Below are 19,455 nucleotides of genomic sequence, written 5' to 3'. Positions count from 1 at the left end.
TTTTCCATATGCTGTTCCTTTTCTTTTTTTCCTTATTTTTCTGCCATTTTTATTGCTACTTTTAAGGGGGAGCATTAGAAAGCAGGCTCCCTTAGGACATCTCAGTCTGCTGTCTTCCTGGAAGTACTCCTGATTTTTTAAATTGGCAGGTGGGATACATCACTTGAATACAATATTAAATTCACATCTCCCCAGGAGATCCAGCAGCATGCCCTTTATGGGTCTGTATTTCACATTATTTTTAGGTGATATGATGCTGGGTAAGTTTCATTGTGTCTCATGATATTGAAGAGATTGTTTATAGAACTCCAAAATATACAGATGAATAGGGAAAGATTCAGTCTATCATCTGGATGTTTTATCTACAAAACACTAGATCACCAAATGTTTATTATGTAGACACAATGATTTTCTCCTTGCTGAAAAAAGGTTTATAATAACTGTTATTCATATCTTAGCCTTCCTGATCATGCTTCCTTCATGTTAGCTCTTTAACAGCATGGCTACTTCTGGGTGCTCCATTTCCACATTTAGCCTAACATTTCTTATACTCAACTGACACTGTTCTTTTTCCTGATTTTACTACAGTAGATACTTTATCTAAGCTTAGTTTCATAGTCAGTGATATTAATATGCTAAAAGTCCATGACCATACCTGCCAATCCTCACTCCTAGATCTACTCAGAATCTACTTCTGCTTCTAGGCTCCACTGTGGTGCTGGAGGAAGAAACAGAGCCATGAAAACCCAACTGGGTCATTCTTCAATTATTCTTGGAATATTATTTTCTTGGAAATCCTTTACTTAAAATTCAAAAGAAAACAAAACTCTACAAAAAAATGGATGAAAAACCCCAACTCATGACAGTTCTTTATGACATTTCCAAGGTGTATTTTTCCAAATTTAATTTCTTTTCTTTGCAAATTAATTCACTTCCAACTGAGGCAGCTGGATAACATGGTGGGTAGAGCACTTGCTGGAATCATGAAGACCTGAGTTCTAATGCTGCCACAGATATTCACTAGCTGTGTGACCTTGGACAAGTCACTTAATCACTATCTTCCTCAGTTTCCACATCTGTAAAATGAGGAAAATAATAGCACCTATCTCTCAAGACTGTTATGAGAATAAAAGGAGATAATTTTGGTAAAGCACTTACAAACCTTGAAGTGTGATATAAATGCTGGTTATTATAGTTACTTCCTACTTCCTGGAAATGATCAAGGTCACCTGATTTGAGAGCTATCATGTACTCTACCCTTATCTTCACTTAAACCTCTTTTCTTGGAGGAAGAGGCCTTTCTCTGTTAATTTCAATTCACTTCTCATTCTCTCTGGACCTCAGTTTCCTCATGTAAAAAATGAGGGATTTGTGCTAGCTGGCTTCTGAAGGTTCTTTCAACTCAAATCTATGATTCTTTGACCAATTCAATTAGCAGGGCTTTATCAAATGCCTTCAATGTACAAGGCATTCTGCTAGGCACTGGAGATAGACAATTCTTACTCTGGTTATTTCCTTTCTCTATGTAGCCCTTTAAACTCTTTACATCTACCATAGATTATGCTCCAGATTTCATCTATTATTCAATGCAGTGACTTCCTTGTTATTATACTTGTCATTCTACTTCAGCAACCTGAATTGTCCAGTTTTTGCTGATTTCATCTCTCCATGAAGACTTCAAATATGCATGTGAATCGTTCATCTTAAGTCCTCAGTACCACTCTTTAGCCCTCTATCTGTAATGAACTAACTTAGGAAACCACTTCTGCCCTGGGGTCCCTCATTTAGAATCTGTGAGAATAGAAATTATGCCCATGTAGAAGACAGAGAACTGTCCTCAGCATCAAGATCTGTGTTTGTGCTTCTCTGCTATATACTAGCTTGGTTGAATCACTTAACTAACTTCTCAATGTCCAGGCAAGTTTTTTAGACTGTAAATTGCAGGGCATGGGTTGAACATTATTGGTAGAGGGCATTTCCTCGCACAGAAGTCCATGAATTAATAAAATCACAGATATAATCTATGGTGGGGGAAAGTGAAAACTTTACTTAAATTGTTTACATAAATTGGAGTGCCTCAACTTTTACATGAATAACTTGGAAATGGTTCAAAGAACACCTATCAAAATGACATGAGAGCTATGGTTAAAATAAATGAGATTATCGAGCTTTGGGATGAGATGAATCATTTTACACATGAAAAAGATTCCTAGCTGTGGTTTATTTCTACTGAGAATATAGCCTGCAATGGAGGGGATTTAGACAAGGTAACCTCTGCTGTCAAGGAGCTCACAATTTAATGGGAGGAGACACTGTGCAAACAACTACGTACAAATAAGAAATATGTGGGATAAATTGGAGATAATATCAGAGGGAAAACACTAGGATTAAGAGTGACTCAGAAAAACTTATTGCAGAAGATAGGAGGGAAACCTGAAGAACTAAGGGAAGTCAAAAAGCATAGATGAGGAAGGAAAGAGTTCCAGACATAGGGTGCAGTCAAAATGCTCAACAGTTGGGAGACAGTATGTCCTGCCAAGAACATCAACGAGACCAGCATCACTTGTCTAAGAAGGAAGATAAGACAGGTATACAGTTAACTGCAGTATTTGTTCATTCATCATTTCTTCAACAAACTTTTTTTTTTTTTTTTACTTTTTTTTTTTTTGAAGTGTAAATTTCTCACTTTATTTTATTTGCCTTTCTTTTGTGATATGGATAAAATGGAAATATGTTTTTTTGTGGTTTCACATGTTTAATCAGTTCACCTTCTCAATGGGAAGTAGAAGGGTCAGAGAGAGGGACAGAATCTGGAACTCAAAATATATTTTAAAGAATGCTAAAAATAAATAAGACTTTAAAAAAAGTACATATAGTTCACTTAAATTTTAAAAGTTAAGAAAATTACAAAACCCTCACAACTGAACAATCACGGTTCTTATTATATTATGCCAAGTGAAATTATTAAAATAAAGCAGCTATTTCAATGGTATGCATGGAATCTTAATGCAGTCAACCAACTTGTGATCTGTTTTCATGTTTAAACAATGTGAGCCCATCCAAAGGTCTTTTTCTTTCCAGAATAACATATGATATAATCAGTTATATGTGAATTCCTTAATAGGAGTCACATCTATTTCCCCAGATAGAATTGACATATCATCTCCACATGTGAACTTGTATCTCTTGCTTTGTATTAGTTTTCTTTTTTTTTTTTATTAAATTTATTTATTTAACTTTTAACATTCATTTTCACAAAATTTTGGGTTACAAATTTTCTCCCCTTTTATCCCCTCCCCCCCCAAACACCAAGCATTCTAATTGCCCCTATGACCAATTTGCTCTCTCTTCTATCATCCCTCACTGCCCTTGTCTCCATCTTCTCTTTTGTCCTGTAGGGGCAGATAGCTTTCTATACCCCTTTACCTGTTTTTCTTATTTCCTAGTGGCAAGAACATTACTCGACAGTTGATCCTAACACTTTGAGTTCCAACTTCTCCTCCTCCCTCCCTCCCCACCCCTTCCCTTTGGAAGGCAAGCAATTCAATATAGGCCATATCTGTGTAGTTTTGCAAATGACTTCCATAATAGTTGTGTTGTATAGGACTAACTATATTTCCCTCCATCCTATCCTGTCCCCCATTACTTCTATTCTCTTTTGATCCTATCCCTCCCCATGAGTGTCGACCTCGAATTGCACTCTCCTCCTCATGCCCTCCCTTCTATCATCCCCCCCACCCTGCTTGTCCCCTTATCCCCCACTTTCCTGTATTGTGAGATAGGTTTTCCTACCAAAATGAGTGTGCACTTTATTCTTTTCTTTAGTGGAATGTGATGAGAGTAGACTTCATGTTTTTCTCTCACCTCCCCTCTTTATCCCTCCACTAATGAGTCTTTTGATTGCCTCTTTTATGAGAGATAACCTGCCCCATTCAATTTCTCCCTTTCTCCTCCCAATATATTTCTCTCTCACTGCTTGATTTCATTTTGTTTTAAAGATATGATCCCATCCTATTCAATTCACTCTGTGCACTCTGTCTCTATGTATGTAAGCGTGTGTGCATGTGTAATCCCACCCAGTACCCAGATACTGAAATGTTTCAAGAGTTACAAATATTGTCTTTCCATGTAGGAATGTAAACAGTTCAGCTTTAGTAAGTCCCTTATGACTTCACTTTGCTGTTCACCTTTTCATGGTTCTCTTCATTCTTGTGTTTGAAAGTCAAATTTTCTTTTCAGCTCTGGTCTTTTCATCAAGAATACTTGAAAATCCTCTATTTCATTGAAAGACCATTTTTTCCCCTGAAGTATTATAGTCAGTTTTGCTGGGTAGGTGATTCTTGGTTTTAGTCCTAGTTCCTTTGACTTCTGGAATATACTGTTCCATGCCCTTCGATCCCTTAATGTAGAGGCTGCTAGATCTTGTGTTATCCTGATTGTATTTCCACAATACTTGAATTGTTTCTTTCTAGCTGCCTGCAGTATTTTCTCCTTGACCTGGGAACTCTGGAATTTGGCCACAATGTTCCTAGGAGTTTCTCTTTTTGGATCTCTTTCAGGCGGTGTTCTGTGGATTCCTTGAATATTTATTTTGCCCTCTGGTTCTAGAATCTCAGGGCAGTTTTCCTTGATAATTTCATGAAAGATGATGTCTAGGCTCTTCTTTTGATCATGGCTTTCAGGTAGTCCCATAATTTTTAAATTGTCTCTCCTGGATCTATTTTCCAGGTCTGTTGTTTTTCCAATGAGATATTTCACATTATCTTCCATTTTTCCATTCTTCTCTCTTTGTTCTGTGATTTCTTGGTTTTGCATAAAGTCATTAGCCTCCATCTGTGCCATTCTAATTTTGAAAGAACTATTTTCTTCAGTGAGCTTTTGAATCTCCTTTTCCATTTGGCTAATTCTGCTTTTGAAAGCATTCTTCTCCTCATTGGCTTTTTGAACCTCTTTTGCCAATTGAGTTAGGCTAGTTTTCAAGGTGTTAATTTCTTCAACATTTTTTTGGGTCTCCCTTAGCAGGGAGCTGATCTGCTGTTCATGCTTTGACTTCATGTCTCTCATTTCTCTTCCCAGCTTTTCCTCCACCTCTCTAACTTGATTTTCAAAATTCTTTTTGAGCTCTTCCATGGCCTGAGCCCATTGGGTGGGCTGGGACACAGAAGCCTTGATTTCTGTGTCTTTGCCTGATGGTAAGCATTGTTCTTCCTCATCAGAAAGGAAGGGAGGAAATGCCTGTTCGCCAAGAAAGTAACCTTCTATAGTCTTATTTCTTTTCCCTTTTCTGGGCATTTTCCCAGCCAGTGACTTGACCTCTGAATATTTTCCTCACACCCACCGCACCTCCTGATCCTCCCAGCCCGTGTTTGTGGTCTGAGATTCAAATGCTGCTTCCAGCCTCAGGGCTTTTGGCGGGGGGCAGGGCTGCTATTCAGTATGAGATTATGTTCTGGTGCTGAGATCGGGGCAGGGCCACCTCTCAGGCTCAGTTCCCTCAGGGGGTTTATGCACAGATCTTCCGCAATGGATTCAGGCTCCCGCCCGCTTGGGGAGCTCCTGTCTGCAGCCGCCTCTCAGCTTCTACCTCCCAGGGGGGGCCTGTATTATGGGGGCACCCCACTCCCCTCTCGACCCACCAAAGAGACTCTCTCACCCACCCCTGTCACCTGTGGGTGGAGGGACTTGTGCGGCCGCTGGAGATCCGTCCCTGAAGCCTGCTCGGATCTGTTTCTCTTGGTGCCGCAGCCGTGGCCGCAGCAGGTCTGGGCTGGGCTTTGTGTCTGCAGTGCGACGGACCTTTTGCGAGAGGTTTGCAGATCCCTCTGTGGGTGGAGGGACCCGCGTGGCCGCTGGAGATCCTGTCTGTGAAGCCTGCTCGGATCTTTTCCTCTCGGTGCCGGGGCCGTGGCAGGGCTGCACTCAGCTCCCAGTCCCGGCGCCCAGTCCGCAGCGCGAAGGACCCCCCCGTGAGAGGTTTGCAGGTCTCTCTGGAACAGAAATCTCCCTCGCTCCAATGTTCCGTGGCCTCTGGGTGCGGAATTCGCCGTGAGTTACTTCCCTGTAGCCATTCTATGGGTTGTGGGTTCAGAGCTATGTGTATGTGCGTCTTTCTACTCCGCCATCTTGGCTCCGCCCCCTCTTCAACAAACTTTTTCCCTTAGCATTTGGGTTGCATCTGGCACATAGTAGGTGCTTAAAAAATGTTGATTAATTGATTGAAGTGCTGGAGAAGACACAGACATGCATGAATGAAGGAAAAAGTATTTATTATGGCTTACTATGTGTAAAGTACTGTGTTAAGTTAAGAGCTGTTTATAGAAATAGAAAAGTGGAGACAATGTCTACTCTCTAGGGACTTACATTTTAATAGGAGAGACAAGGTATATAGGAGATTGTAACTGTAAATCTGATGAAAAGGTAAAGGAAAGGTAAAACAGATGGAAAGGTCCTATAATCATTATGGTGCAGTAGCAAAGTAGTAGATGGTGATGCATCTTCATTTTTTTTTTTATTTTTTAATGTTTAACAATCACTGCCATACAATTGTGATTTTATCCCCCCCACCTACCCCCCACTACCCCCCTCCCTCCCCACGACTGCATACAATTCTGTATAGATTCTACATATACTTTCCTATTGAGTATATTTTCACTATAGTCATGCTATGTAGTCAGACTAAGATAAATGAAAGAAATCATATAACAAATCAGAACATGATACACAAACACATACACATACACAAACATGATCTGCTACATTATGTGAGTGACTTCCATATTTCTCTCTCTGAGTGTGGAAGGCATTTTGCCTTGAGAACCACCACTGGGATTTTTTTTTTTTTTGTAAGAAGTTCTTGTGTTATTACAAAAATCTAAGTCTACCAGAAAAAACTCTCACACACTGTGGTCGTTGCTGTGCATAAAGTTCTCCTGGTTCTGCTCCTTTCACTCAGCTGATGCATCTTCATTAATGCTATTTCCACTAATAAAATCTTATCTATTTATGATGTTGAACCATTTGACAGTGTCAGATGGTGGTGAGAACGTTTTTCTTCATTAGCTGGGGCTGCATTTGCCAGGTCAGAACTTCACAGGGGTTGCTTCCCTATATTATGGATATAGGGTCAGGGCTGGTAGCAGGGTTGATGGTCTGGGGAGGATCAAGGCATTGGTATTTTCAGGGCTTTAGTGCTCAGAGTATTAGAATGACTCCATTGGTATCTGGGAGGAGGTGATAGTTGAAATAGTAGCAGTGGTTTGACTCTTCTGGAGCATGATGCCTACTGTCTCTCCCTCAGGATGCCTTTGCTGCATCAGCTGTGCTGGCTTGGCAGTCTCAGGGGTAGCAGTTGGTAAGCACTTAATTGGAGTGGCTTGCTTCTTTTCCATAGGAGTTGCTTCCTTGGATAATGTTTGCAGGGACTTGACTGGAAGAAGAGCCGGTTGGAGAAGAGAGTGCTGCTCTTCCCGGGGCCATTGGAATTATCTGTTGGTAGCAGTTGATCAACATTTGGTGTCAGGGGTGACTTGGATAATTGTTTCATTTTCATGGGGGTCACTCTTCTCAGTGGTGGGTCAGAGGACAGGGGTGGCACGGTCCCTGTCTTCATGAAGTTCCTAATGTAGTAAGGGCCTAAGACATAAATAGGGTTATAATGAAATATATTGAATGTTTGGATTGATGTAACCAGTGTAACATATGAGAGCTATGAGGAAGGAGTGATTATTTAAGTTACCCATCTTTTGTAAATTAAAAAAAAAGATTTGCTCAGTTTAGTTAGACGTTGGGCATAAAGGGTACCTGCATTGTTTTTGGATAGGCTAACCTTGACTAAATCAGGGGTAACATTTAGTACTGTTCAAAAACCATTGCAATGGTTGGTTTAGACTTCAGGTAAGTATATAAATAAACTTTTGCCCAAGTAGAGGCTAGTTCTTCTGTCTTCCTTTAACTTTCTAATTCATCAAAGATGAATTCTTAAATCCTTGTATATTGTACTATATATATATATATGAATATATATTTTTTAAGATTGTGATTATCATAAGTTCAGGTAATTATACATTACCACCAGATTTCTTTCATATTGTGTTGACATTTCAATTAAACTTTAATAGAATAATGGTGGAAAGATTTGCTTAATAGCAAATGGACTGATTTTCACACTTGAACTATATAGTCTAGATGTTAGTTGAGTGTATAAAAGCACAAATAGTTTCTATCAGGATATTTTAATGTGATTTTTGAGTTACTTGAAGGGATTTTGGGAGTGGGAGGACAAAGTGAGAAAGAATTTTATTTCTAGATATTCAAAGGTTGTTATTCCCTAATGTGCCATCACCTTTGGTGAGTGTTGGTACAAATGAAAATAGGTGAATATTTTTTCAGACTTCAGTTTTGGCTCTCTAAGTAAATTTATGAAAGCAGAACTATAGAAGATAATAATCCCATGGGACACTGTCAGTAGCTGGAAGATGTTTTTAATAAATCTTGCTTATCTTATTCTTCTGCTAAATGACTATCATATTATGGATGAGCTCATGCAGTGGGAGTTCCTACAGAGTTCAAAAGGGAGAGAGTCTGGCTGAATGATTCCTTTCAAGTTCAGAATTATAAAGAGTAAAATATAGAAAAAACAACTCATGATGTTTTTTTGAGGCATCTGTAAGTTAAAAGGATGTTTTTGATTTGACTGTTAATCACCATAAACATATTTCCACTCAACTCAGCCATTTTGATCACGGTTTAATAATTTCTGATTTTCTGAGTTCTTGTATACCTGATTGAAAATACAATTTTGTATTTGCATAGCATTCTGGATTGCCCAAGCATTTCATAATCATTAAATGAGTTAATAAATTAATCATCCCTTCAGCTGTTTAATATTATCTCAGTTATACAAATGAAAAAAAATGAGGCATACAGCTTCTGTGTTGTCATCCATCATAAGATTATGAACCAGTTCCTACCTATATCTTCCTGTCTATAATTAAGGAGACTTAAAAAGATGATGAACACAACCATTTGAAGCATGGTCCCCAACTAGTTAACCAAGATGTGTTGGTAGATCTTAAAGTCAATCTGGTAGAACTTCTCAATGTTTTTCTGGGATTGAGTGAAAGGCGGGAGAGGGGGAGTTGGGGGAAACTAGAAAGAGCAGTAGCAGTTTAACTTCTGTTGTTGTAGTTTAGGCACTTTATTCTCAAGGTTTTCAGCTCTTATAGCTTTCCTGATTTCCATAGTTGTTAGGATGCCCCTCTCTGCTCTGAAATGACTTTGTATTTTTTTCTATATTATTAACTTGTTCTTGAACATGTTATATCTTCTAATAGGAGCTAAATTCAGATCAAGGACTGCCTCACTTTTATATTTGTATGACTGGTGCTTAGGACAATACTGGCACAGGTGAGGTATTTAGTAAATTCTTATGTATCAGTTGATTAATTTGAAAAGTCACATCATTGATGAAACTAGAATCCTTTAATGAGTCCCTAGTCCATAGAATATATCAAAATGTCCATTCCCCTAAAAGCCAAGAAAATACCACCTAACGATTAGTTTGATGAAAATGAAAATGACATTATTTTTAATCAATCAGCAAGCATTTATTAAGTGCCCTCTGTTTCAAGCATTGTGGTAGGTACAAAGGACAAAAAGACATAAAGGAGAGGTCCCTTCCCTTAAGGTGCTTATCATCAGGGGAGATAATATGTACACATGCTAGCATATCCAAAAATATAAATGAATGATGAGAGAAGAGGTACTAGCAGCTATGGGGACTAGGAAATGCCTCTAGTGGGACATGATTGAGCTGAACTTTGAAGGAAACTAGAATTCTAAGAGGGAGAGAAGATGGAATGCATTCAAAGTATAAGACACAGCCTAAGGAAAGGTCATTATCTGAGAAACTGTAAGAGGCCAGTTTGTAGAGGTTAGAACAATAAGAATGGAATAGTAAAGAATGCTAAAAAAATTACTAATTAGCATACTTAGAGATCAGAAAACATCCATCCTAAAGATAGAATAGACTGAATCTAATGTTATAACACTGCTTTAAAAACTTGTATAATAATTATTAATACAAAAGCCTAGAGGCTCTTAAAATGGAAAGAAGTTCCCAAATTTCTTTTTTTTTTTTGGTGGCAATATAAATGCAACATTACTGCAAACAACAGTAAGCTATCAAATCAAACACAAACCCTAGATTTGTGCCATTCATACCTTAGTCCAAAGGAAAGGAAAGTCTCCAAGAATTATACAGTAAATACATCTTAACAGCATAAAATGACAAACAGAAAACATACTTTTGCTTTGTGCACTTATCAAAACTGTGTTACGTTTGGTTTGTTACAAATATATTGTTTCATACATCATGTAAACTGTTCTGGTTCTCACTTAATTTACTCATTCATTTGGTTAAAAACCACTTTGCATTACATTGAAGAATTATTTCTTTATTCTCTTATTTATTTTTTGTATTTCTTGTTTCTATAGTGCTGTCATATTGCTTTATCTTAATATATTTTCTGATTGTTGGAGAATATAGATTACTTTCAGAGTTTTTGCATCTTTGAAAAACTTTTGTACAGACACATCTTTTTTGCCTTTAAATAATATTTTTTAATATGGACCTGTAGGAATGGAATGGGTGGGTAAAAGGACGTGGTTGATTTTGTAACACTTATATGTTGCCAGATTGCACTTTAAAAAGTTTACATCAGGCTATTATCCTATCAATAATGTATATCAACAACAATAAGCATTTATTAAGCACCTATACTAGTCATTGTGCTAAGGGTTGAGGACACCAGGGAAAGGCCAAAAAGAGACCCTGCTCTCAAGGAGTTCACAGTTTAATTGGGAAACAAAATGCAAAGAAGTATGTGCAAACATAAAAGGATAAATTGGACGTAATCTCAGTGGGAAGATCCTAAATTAAGGAGGACTGGAAAGGTTTCTTGCAGAAGGTAAAACTTTAGCTGGCTCTTGAAGCAAGCCCAAGGAAGCCAGGAGGTTCCAGACGTGGGGGTCCCTCTCAGTCCCATGTCACTAGAAAGCTCTAACTAGGTGTTAGGTAATTTATGGATCAGATCACTTTCTGAAAAATAGATGCAAAGTTCTAACTCATTTGCTTATTTTTATTAATCAGCCCGTGGATGTACACAGGTTTTTTGTTTGTTTTTTTAAAAAAAAAATACATTTAAGGAAATAGCATAGCAGTAAAAGTAATAAGATAACATACTCTCATCAACCTGGAAATCATTCTTCCACAAATATATATACACTTAATTCTCAACCTGCTCATTTCCCGTGGGCTCCTATTCTATTTCTCTTCAGCCACTCACAAGATCATCATTTCCTTGATATTATCATTATTCACAAATGTACCATCTCCATGTTCAAGAATTCGGAAATCTCCTTATCAGACTATAATCTGTTGGTTTTACCCCTCTCCCTTTGCTTTCTCTTACAAAACTCTACTTATCATCCACACTGTGGCAATCCCTTGACCTCTCAGTTCTCTACCAGAATATCTCCCCTGCACTAGCCATTACCCTTCTTCTCTGCATCTTGACCACATGGTGAACCAATTCAACTCTATACCTGCCTTATCTCCTGAATCCCTAGCCCCCTTATCATTTTACTAGTTAAGCCTACCAAGCCTTAGCCTTGAATCACTCCCACCATTCATCACCTTTACTCCAAAATGACTCTGGAGGAGACAGTGAGGCTCATATCTTTGTGCAGCTTTGCCTCACTTAAATTCAATTCATGTGTAAGTCAAGACATCATCCTTGTGATGTCATTGGTCCTTTTTGGAGAACAATTGTTGAGGTTAGGGGTGCTTGGGATCCCAAAATACCAACACCCTGGATCTTGCCCAAATGAATTTGACTCAAGCCTTCTGTTAGCCAAAGAAAAGCAACGTTTATTTAAGATCCACCATATTGGGTTGACTCTTAAGAAGCCTCACCATTTGTGATGCTTGTATTGATAAGCTGGCCAGATTGAATCTGAGCTAGATTGAATCTGGTCACCTTCATGGAAACAAGAAGGATCTTATATACAGAAAGACTGTGGAAGGGATCTGGGGGTGGTCTAGTAGTCTGGGGTGATGGGAGGAGGGACTTAGGGAGGGTCTGGAGGAGGAGTCTAAGGATCTTGATGGGCCTGGGATAACTAGAGGTCAGAATCAAGGGAGTGGGATTCTGATGGCATCAAGGGTGGGAAACAGCCAGAGGGATTAGGAGAAAGCCATGAGGAAAGGCTTATGGCCTCAGGCAAATACAGATCAAGTGGGAAAGAGAGTTAAAGGGGGTTCTCAAAGTCTGTACCCCATCACAACCACAAAAGGTCCTACATGAGGTCTCTTCATAGAGAGAAGGACTTCCAGAGCAGGTCTTGTGAGTTAAACGTATGCCACGCAATTCTTACATATGTGCTTCACTACTATTATGGTCTAAGTTAAAGCTTACTCCTCCCATGGATGTGGTGTGTATTTGCAGGAAAGGGTAAACCAGGTTTTTAGAAGGTTTTATATTAACTGTCTTTACCATGTTATCTGTGAGTAGTAGTAGCTGACCTCTTGGGATCCAACCTGCCAATTGGAGCAGAATTTGGGGAATTGGAGAATGCTGCTTTCTTCTTCTTTCTCTTCTTCCTCTTCCTCTTCCTCTTCCCTTTCTCCTCCTCCTTCTCCTTCTCCTTCTCCTCCTCCTTCTCCTCCTTCTTTTCTTTCTCCTCCTCTTACTCTTCCTTATTTTACATCTCTTCCTTCTCCTCCTTCCTGCACTATACATGGCTCTTTTCTCCACTTGGGATGCCATACCCTTGCATGTATGTGCTCTGTCCATAGGAATTTTATTTTTGTTCACTTATATTTTGGGGTTTTAATTTTTTTAATCTTTGTTTACAAAAAGCTGGGACTTGTAAAAAAATTTACTTTTTGTCCTGAGCAGTTTTCATTTATGATTTCTTGAATATAGTTCTGAAAAAATAGACTTTAAAATAGTGCATTGTGTTTCAAATAGAACTACTTGACTACAGCTTTGAACTCAAATCACTGGCTTTCATTGAATGAGCAAAGATAGCTCCCAGCCTGTGCCTTTGTGACTCATTGTTTAGGTTTTGTTGGCTTACAATGAGTGTAAATAGCAATTGTTTTCTATTCTGACTAGAAACTCTTGAGATTGATATATTCTGATGGTAAACTAGCCCATCTTTTGTCCCAATTCTTACCTAGCCTTTAGTCATTGAATGGGCATGGCCTCAGACAAACTAAAACCTGGGAAAGACCTTAATTTGGAAAGCCCTAAGTCACTACCCTGGGCCATTGGCAGTCCTCATGACTGTTGTCTTGCCCCTGGACTTGATGACTAGAGGAGAGAGTGAAGCCAATGATTTTGCAGAGCTATGCTTCACTTAAATCTGATTCATTTACAGGCCACAACATCACCCCGTAATGTCATGTTTGTCACTGGTCCTTGTCAAGAATGAAGGGCCAATAATAATGCCCATTCAGTAGGAAGGGTAGATATACATAGGACTCATCTAGTGACTTTCATATATGGGCAGTTCACATGATTAGAACACATGTGCAAGGGTGAGAATCCTTGATACTGCTGGTGTCTTTTAGTGGTTTTTGCTCTAAGCACTGAGTGTTTCTTCCCCATAGTGTTGAGGTTTGGGTTGCTGGGGACCCCAAAATACCAACACACTGGGTCTTGCTCGAATGAATTTGACACAAACCTTCTTAAAGCCAAAGAAAACAAAGTTTATTAAAGATTCGCCATACTGGGTTGACTCTTAAGGAGCCTAAGCATTTATAACACTTGTATTCACAAATGGGCCAGATAGAATCTCAGCTAGACAGAGTCTGAACTGGATTGAATCTGAGTGCCTTCATGGAGGCGAGATGGAACTAAGTACAGAAAAGACTGAGGGAAGGATCCAGGTGTTGCCAAGTAGCCTGGGGTCCCAGGGATGGTCTTGACAGGGGAGGTCAGCCTGGAATGTTGAAGATCCTGATGGGAGTGTCCGTAGTCCAGACAATCCCCAATCCTGGCTGGGAGACTGGGACCTCGAGAGAATGCTAAGAAGTGGCAAAAAGGGAGGAATATCAAAAGACTGCTAAATCAAGTAAGGGGAATCCAAGGAGTGCCCAAGGTCAGGCTTTCTGGGGCCCTTTAAACAAATGGGACCAAAACCCTCCTGGTCCAAGGGACAAAGGTCTCAGCTTGGGCTTGTACCCCATCAATAGTACATTGCTTACCAGAGCCCCTAAGTATCACTTCTCAGCTGCACCTAGTCTTGAGCTATTTAGCTATAGTCAGAGTCATCTAGTATTCTTTCCATTATCTACAGGCAGCTAGGAGGTGACACCGTGGATAGAATTCTGGACCCCCGGTGTCAGGAAGACTAAGTTCATAAAACTTTGTTAATTGAAACAAAAATTTAAATTGAAGTTTAAAAAGGCTAAATTTGAGGTGACTTCAGATGTTCACTTTAATATCTACTATTATTTATCCTTTAGGGACTTGTTTTCCACCACATAATTTACATCTCTTACTTAAACCACAAGAGTAAGGGTGTGTGAAACTTAGCTAGTGTCTTCATCTATAAATGGGGATAAAAATATCACCCAGTTCCCATAGTTGCTGTGAAGACAAAATAATACTTACAAAACTTCTTTGTAAGGCTATTGTATATGTGCTTAAAGCACTATTTAAATGTTAGCTATTATTGACTACTGGGGAAGCTGTTAGTAAACCTTTTCCCAGTAGGGAAGGGTTATAACTTTTTTAAATCAACCTTTTCATTTCTTTAATTGTACTTTGGTTCTAGTTTTCAGCCAAGGAATCATCTTTAGGGCCATGTACTGCTCTGTTCACCATTCATGAAGGATGAGGGTGAGACTTCTTAAAAAGGAAAGGATATAATTATTTATGCTAATAGAAGGGAAAAGGAATAAGCAGTGATGCTATTATCCCCATTTTATAGTTGAGAGAACTGAGACAAATAGGGCTCAAGTGACTGTCATGATCACTAGTAAGTACCTGAGAGTAGATTTGAACTCAAGTCTTCCTGACTCTAGGAAATCCTTCTGGAAACAAAATGCACTATACAACCTTGATGCCTGTGGCTATGAACCACTTTTTCCTCAATCAGACTAGGGTAGTAGTGTCCTACCTGACATCACGTGTAAGCTATATTCTTTTCCAGTCTCCTGACTCCCTCCTTCCACTTTTCATTTTATTTATGGCCAAAAATTCCTTTCAGTTTTTTGAAATTTCTTATCATACCTTCCTAGTTTTAGCAAATGTTTCCCAGGGCTTTGCTTCCTCAAATAGAAAAGGAAGTAAGTGAAATTGTGGTGAGGAAATTGCTTTCAACTTCCTTCTACCATGCTCCTTTGTTCTATGCAAATTTTTATTTGACCTGAGCTTGTAGGAGAGGATTGAAAAGGCTAGTGATCTTTGTCCCACCTAAAATTGGAGCCTAATCAGTCTCTGGTATCATAACAAGTATAATAGATTACCTTATCTTCTACGAACTAACCCTACCAACACTGAATATTATAATCTGGGGAGGGTGTATTTTTAAAATAAATTTAATGGATAAGACATGGTATATTAAGATTGATTTTATTTAAATTTCTTTTTTGTAGAAAATTTGTCCATATTTTCACATTGCTTACCATTTATATTTTTTCCTTCAAAAACTCTGTCAATATCATTTGACCATTTCTCCAATGGAGAATGTATAATATTCTTATAGATATGTATGAGTTTCTTATAAATCATAAGCATTAGACCTTTATTTGATACTTTTACTAGCAATAATTTCAACCAAATTTTTATTCTTCCTTCTGAAGTAAATGCTTTTTTTGGGGGGGAGCAAAATACTTTCATCATTATGCCTATTATTTTGTCTCCAATAATTTCTCCCATCTCTTAGATAATTTTTTTCCTTCTCTTTATAACTGAGACAAATATATTGTTCTTTTTTCTTCCAGCATATTTAAGAAAACAGATCACATAGTGGTTTTTATATAGCAGATGCTTAATAAATATTTTCTGAATAAATAGAATAATTTATTATGGAGACTTGGGTCCTCATTTACCATTACAAATCCATGTTATGTTACTATGTGTTACACTTTTGACAAATAGTTCTCATACAGTTTAAGTAGCCAGGGTAAATTACATAGCAGAATATATGTCTTTAGAGGGTAAAAAGCAAAAGCTAATTGCTGAATTGAAAATCTAAAGTCATCTGAAATTTAGCATTTTAAAACATTTAATTTTTTTTCAAGAATTAATTTTAAGAATTTATTTTCCTTCCCTCTTACCAATCCTTCCCACAGTGTTCATTGTTCTGTTACTTGTTTTTATCCAAATCAAATCCCTTTGGGAAATTATGATAATTCCAGAGTCAAAGAGAGTCTTGAGGTATAGTTTTGAAAGGAATGATGAGGAAGATGTTAAGAATTCTCTGGTCTCCCTTTGTAAGGCATGGCTTTGGATGGAAACCAGAGGGTAGATATAGAAAACAAATCAAGGCGTTCTCCCTGAACAAAGGAAGATCCTGCATATAACAAAGGTGGGTTACATCTGAGGATATCGGGCTATATTTTTTGCATTCCAACATTTACAAGGGCATAGGGGTAATTAATTATGTATCTGAGTAACCTAAACTTAAGGTAGTTGGGTGGCACGGTGGATAGAATGCCAGGCTGGGGTCAGGAAGCACTGAATTCAAATATGGCCTTAGACACTTACTAGCAATGTGACCCTGGGCAAATCACTTACCCCTTTTTACTTGTTGCCTCATCTGTAAAATGGGTTGAAGAAGGAAATAGTCAACTATTCCAGCATCTTTGTCAAGAAAATCCTAAATGGGGTCATGAAGAATCAGACACAACTGAACAACACCAAAAATCCAAATGTGTTTATTTGCTTCAGACTCTTTGATGAGGAAATGCAGAAAACAGAATCCAGAAAACAGACATTTATGACAAATTGAAGTTGACCAAGAAGAGGCAAAAAAAGAGTTTGATTTCAGTTAAAGAGGCAGTTTGGGGGGGATTCACTGTGGGTCAACAATGCCTAACATTAAGGTTGGATTCCTCTCAAGGCTCCTAACCAACATCAGCTAGGGACTTTGGGTTTTTTGTGTGTATATGGGGGTGATATTGGAGAATAGATGGGGAGGCCCTCATTCTGAGTCTTAGGGTAAATGCCCAGTGTAAGGGATGCTCCAATGTTTTGTAGCCATTAAGTCGAAACTCTGTTTCAACTCAGCTTGGTGGTAAAGATGTCTCTGAGTATGGTGAGCCCTCTGGGTAGGCAGATGGGCCAGCAGTCTTTCTGGGGTTTCTAATCTATCCTGGGGATTTGGGTAGGCTAAAGTTCAGCCTAGTTATCATTATAAAGTTTCAAGTTCCTGGGGGGGCAGAGGAGTTGGCTCTGCTGCTTCTTACCCATGTAGACATTTTCTTCAGGTTTCATCTGAGCCAAAAACCAAATTTAATTGAGTTTTGGGACAATATGGTACCATGGAAAGTGCACTGACTCTGCAGAGTACCCTGAACTTAAATCTCATTTTTATGTTTTTTGTTACTCATGTGACCTTGGTCTAATCACTTAACCTCCAGGAGCCTCAGTTTCCTTATCTGTAAAATGAGGGGGGTGGACATAATAGTTTCTCACATCCCTTCTATCTCTTGATCTATTAGAGTTTATTTTGGTGATTATGAGAAATGTGGCTTTAAATCCATTTTAGAGGCATGTAGGTGTTTTTATTGAATTGAAGATAACATATATGAAGATATCCTGTATATTGCAAGGTAAAGGTATCAGACATAGAACCTGTGAACCTCAAGTGGTCCACGGCACTCCTCAGTGCATTCAGAACCAGATTAAAGTGTCACTGGGAAATAGATAAAACAAAAGAAATTAAAATACAGTAAAACAGAGAAAATATTACATTTTGAAATTAAGTCAATATACAGCCTGCAAGGATCCTCATGTACAGTTAAGTGGTTCCATTTTTCTTTGAATGTGATACTACACATGCATAAGGTATTATTCTTTGGTATATTATGTTATATTAAAGTTCTCAGACAAGTTGTGTTCCCACACTTAGAAAAACACTTCCAAGGAGAAAAACAGCTAATTGCTTCTAGTTCCAGCTGTTGAGTCAATGCCAGGATTATAACTATAGCCCCAAAATGGCAAGGGTGTTTATCTGCAGAGGACAGAAAAGCCTATTGGTTAGTGTTTATTTTGGGTCTCACTGATGAATAAACTGGACAAACAAAGAAAAGAGGTACAACAAAGAACAGAGGGTTGTAGAGAAGGGAGGGAATGGCAAAGAAGTAAGATAATTGTAAAACAAACATCGGCAAAGTTAAACCAATATGTCATGTGGGTTATATCCTTATATCACTCAGTGGAGGTGATTTTGCTACTCCCTAGCCAGTAGAAGAGATAGAACTCATTTCCCTTCTTTCCATCTTAGCCATTACAGTAGACATTTAAAACTAGTTCTCTGCCAAATTCTCTATTGAAAGAGCTTATAATAACACCCAGTAGTACAATTCTGACAGACCAACATTCTGTTCTAAGTAGCAGGTTTTTTTTAAATGCCAGCCAGTAAACTAGAGGTATTTTTTTTAGCTTAAACCTTAAGATATATCTATTTCCCCTCTTCCTTATTTTCTTGGTTTCAAATATATTTTTAGAGCTGTCATCCCTAGTTAAAAACAGTTCTGAAAGATGAAATAGTACAGGATGTAGCCAATTTACAGGATGGTTAATCACCTTACCTTCCTCTCCAGTTAAGCCAGTCTCATAGTTCCAGTGACAATACATTTCGTGTGTCTTTTGTCTGTGGCTAAATGCCCAGATAGCATCTAATCAAGAATAAAAATCAAGCAAAAAGAATGGCAAGAAACATTGAGATTGCTTCCCCAAATACATAGGCACTAGGGCTGTAAATCACTTTTGTTTCTTTTCCTGGTCTCTAGATGGTGGGATTTTTTTTCTTTTCTGAGAAGCTCAATGGCCTTTATTTTCATAATTCAGAGAGATCCAAATTGTGCAAGTGAAGTTTTTTTTTTTTCCTTCAAGACTTTTAGGAGTCTGGAGTAACTGTTGGAAGCCATCTTTTCTAATTGTTGTCCGTGACCCTGCTTGCTTTACTTATTTACTTTAAAGTCACATTTATTAACTTTTCTGGATTTATAGGTTTTCCAGCTGGTGAGTATTTTGGTTTCTGAAAGTTAGAGGATTATCATTATTTATACAACCCATGTTCCTTGTCCGTAATGCTTAGTTCCTCTCACCATATTTAATATTTTTAGTTTCATCTAGTTAAGGACTCATTTAAGGGACCACAATTGAATTTCTGAACTTGCTAATCACTGAATATACCTGTGTAGATCATTATTGA

General features: G+C 38.2%; 1 protein-coding gene across 2 annotated transcripts in view; it reads left to right on the top strand.

Annotated features, from left to right (window-relative positions):
* The window catches only part of CFTR (CF transmembrane conductance regulator), a 235,378-nt gene that overhangs the window by 16,263 nt on the left and 199,660 nt on the right, over positions 1-19,455 (top strand). The window lies entirely within an intron of this gene.

This window comes from Notamacropus eugenii, chromosome 3 (assembly GCF_028372415.1).
Source record: "Notamacropus eugenii isolate mMacEug1 chromosome 3, mMacEug1.pri_v2, whole genome shotgun sequence".
Lineage (NCBI taxonomy): Eukaryota > Metazoa > Chordata > Mammalia > Diprotodontia > Macropodidae > Notamacropus > Notamacropus eugenii.
This window is presented reverse-complemented; position numbering and strand designations above follow the sequence as displayed.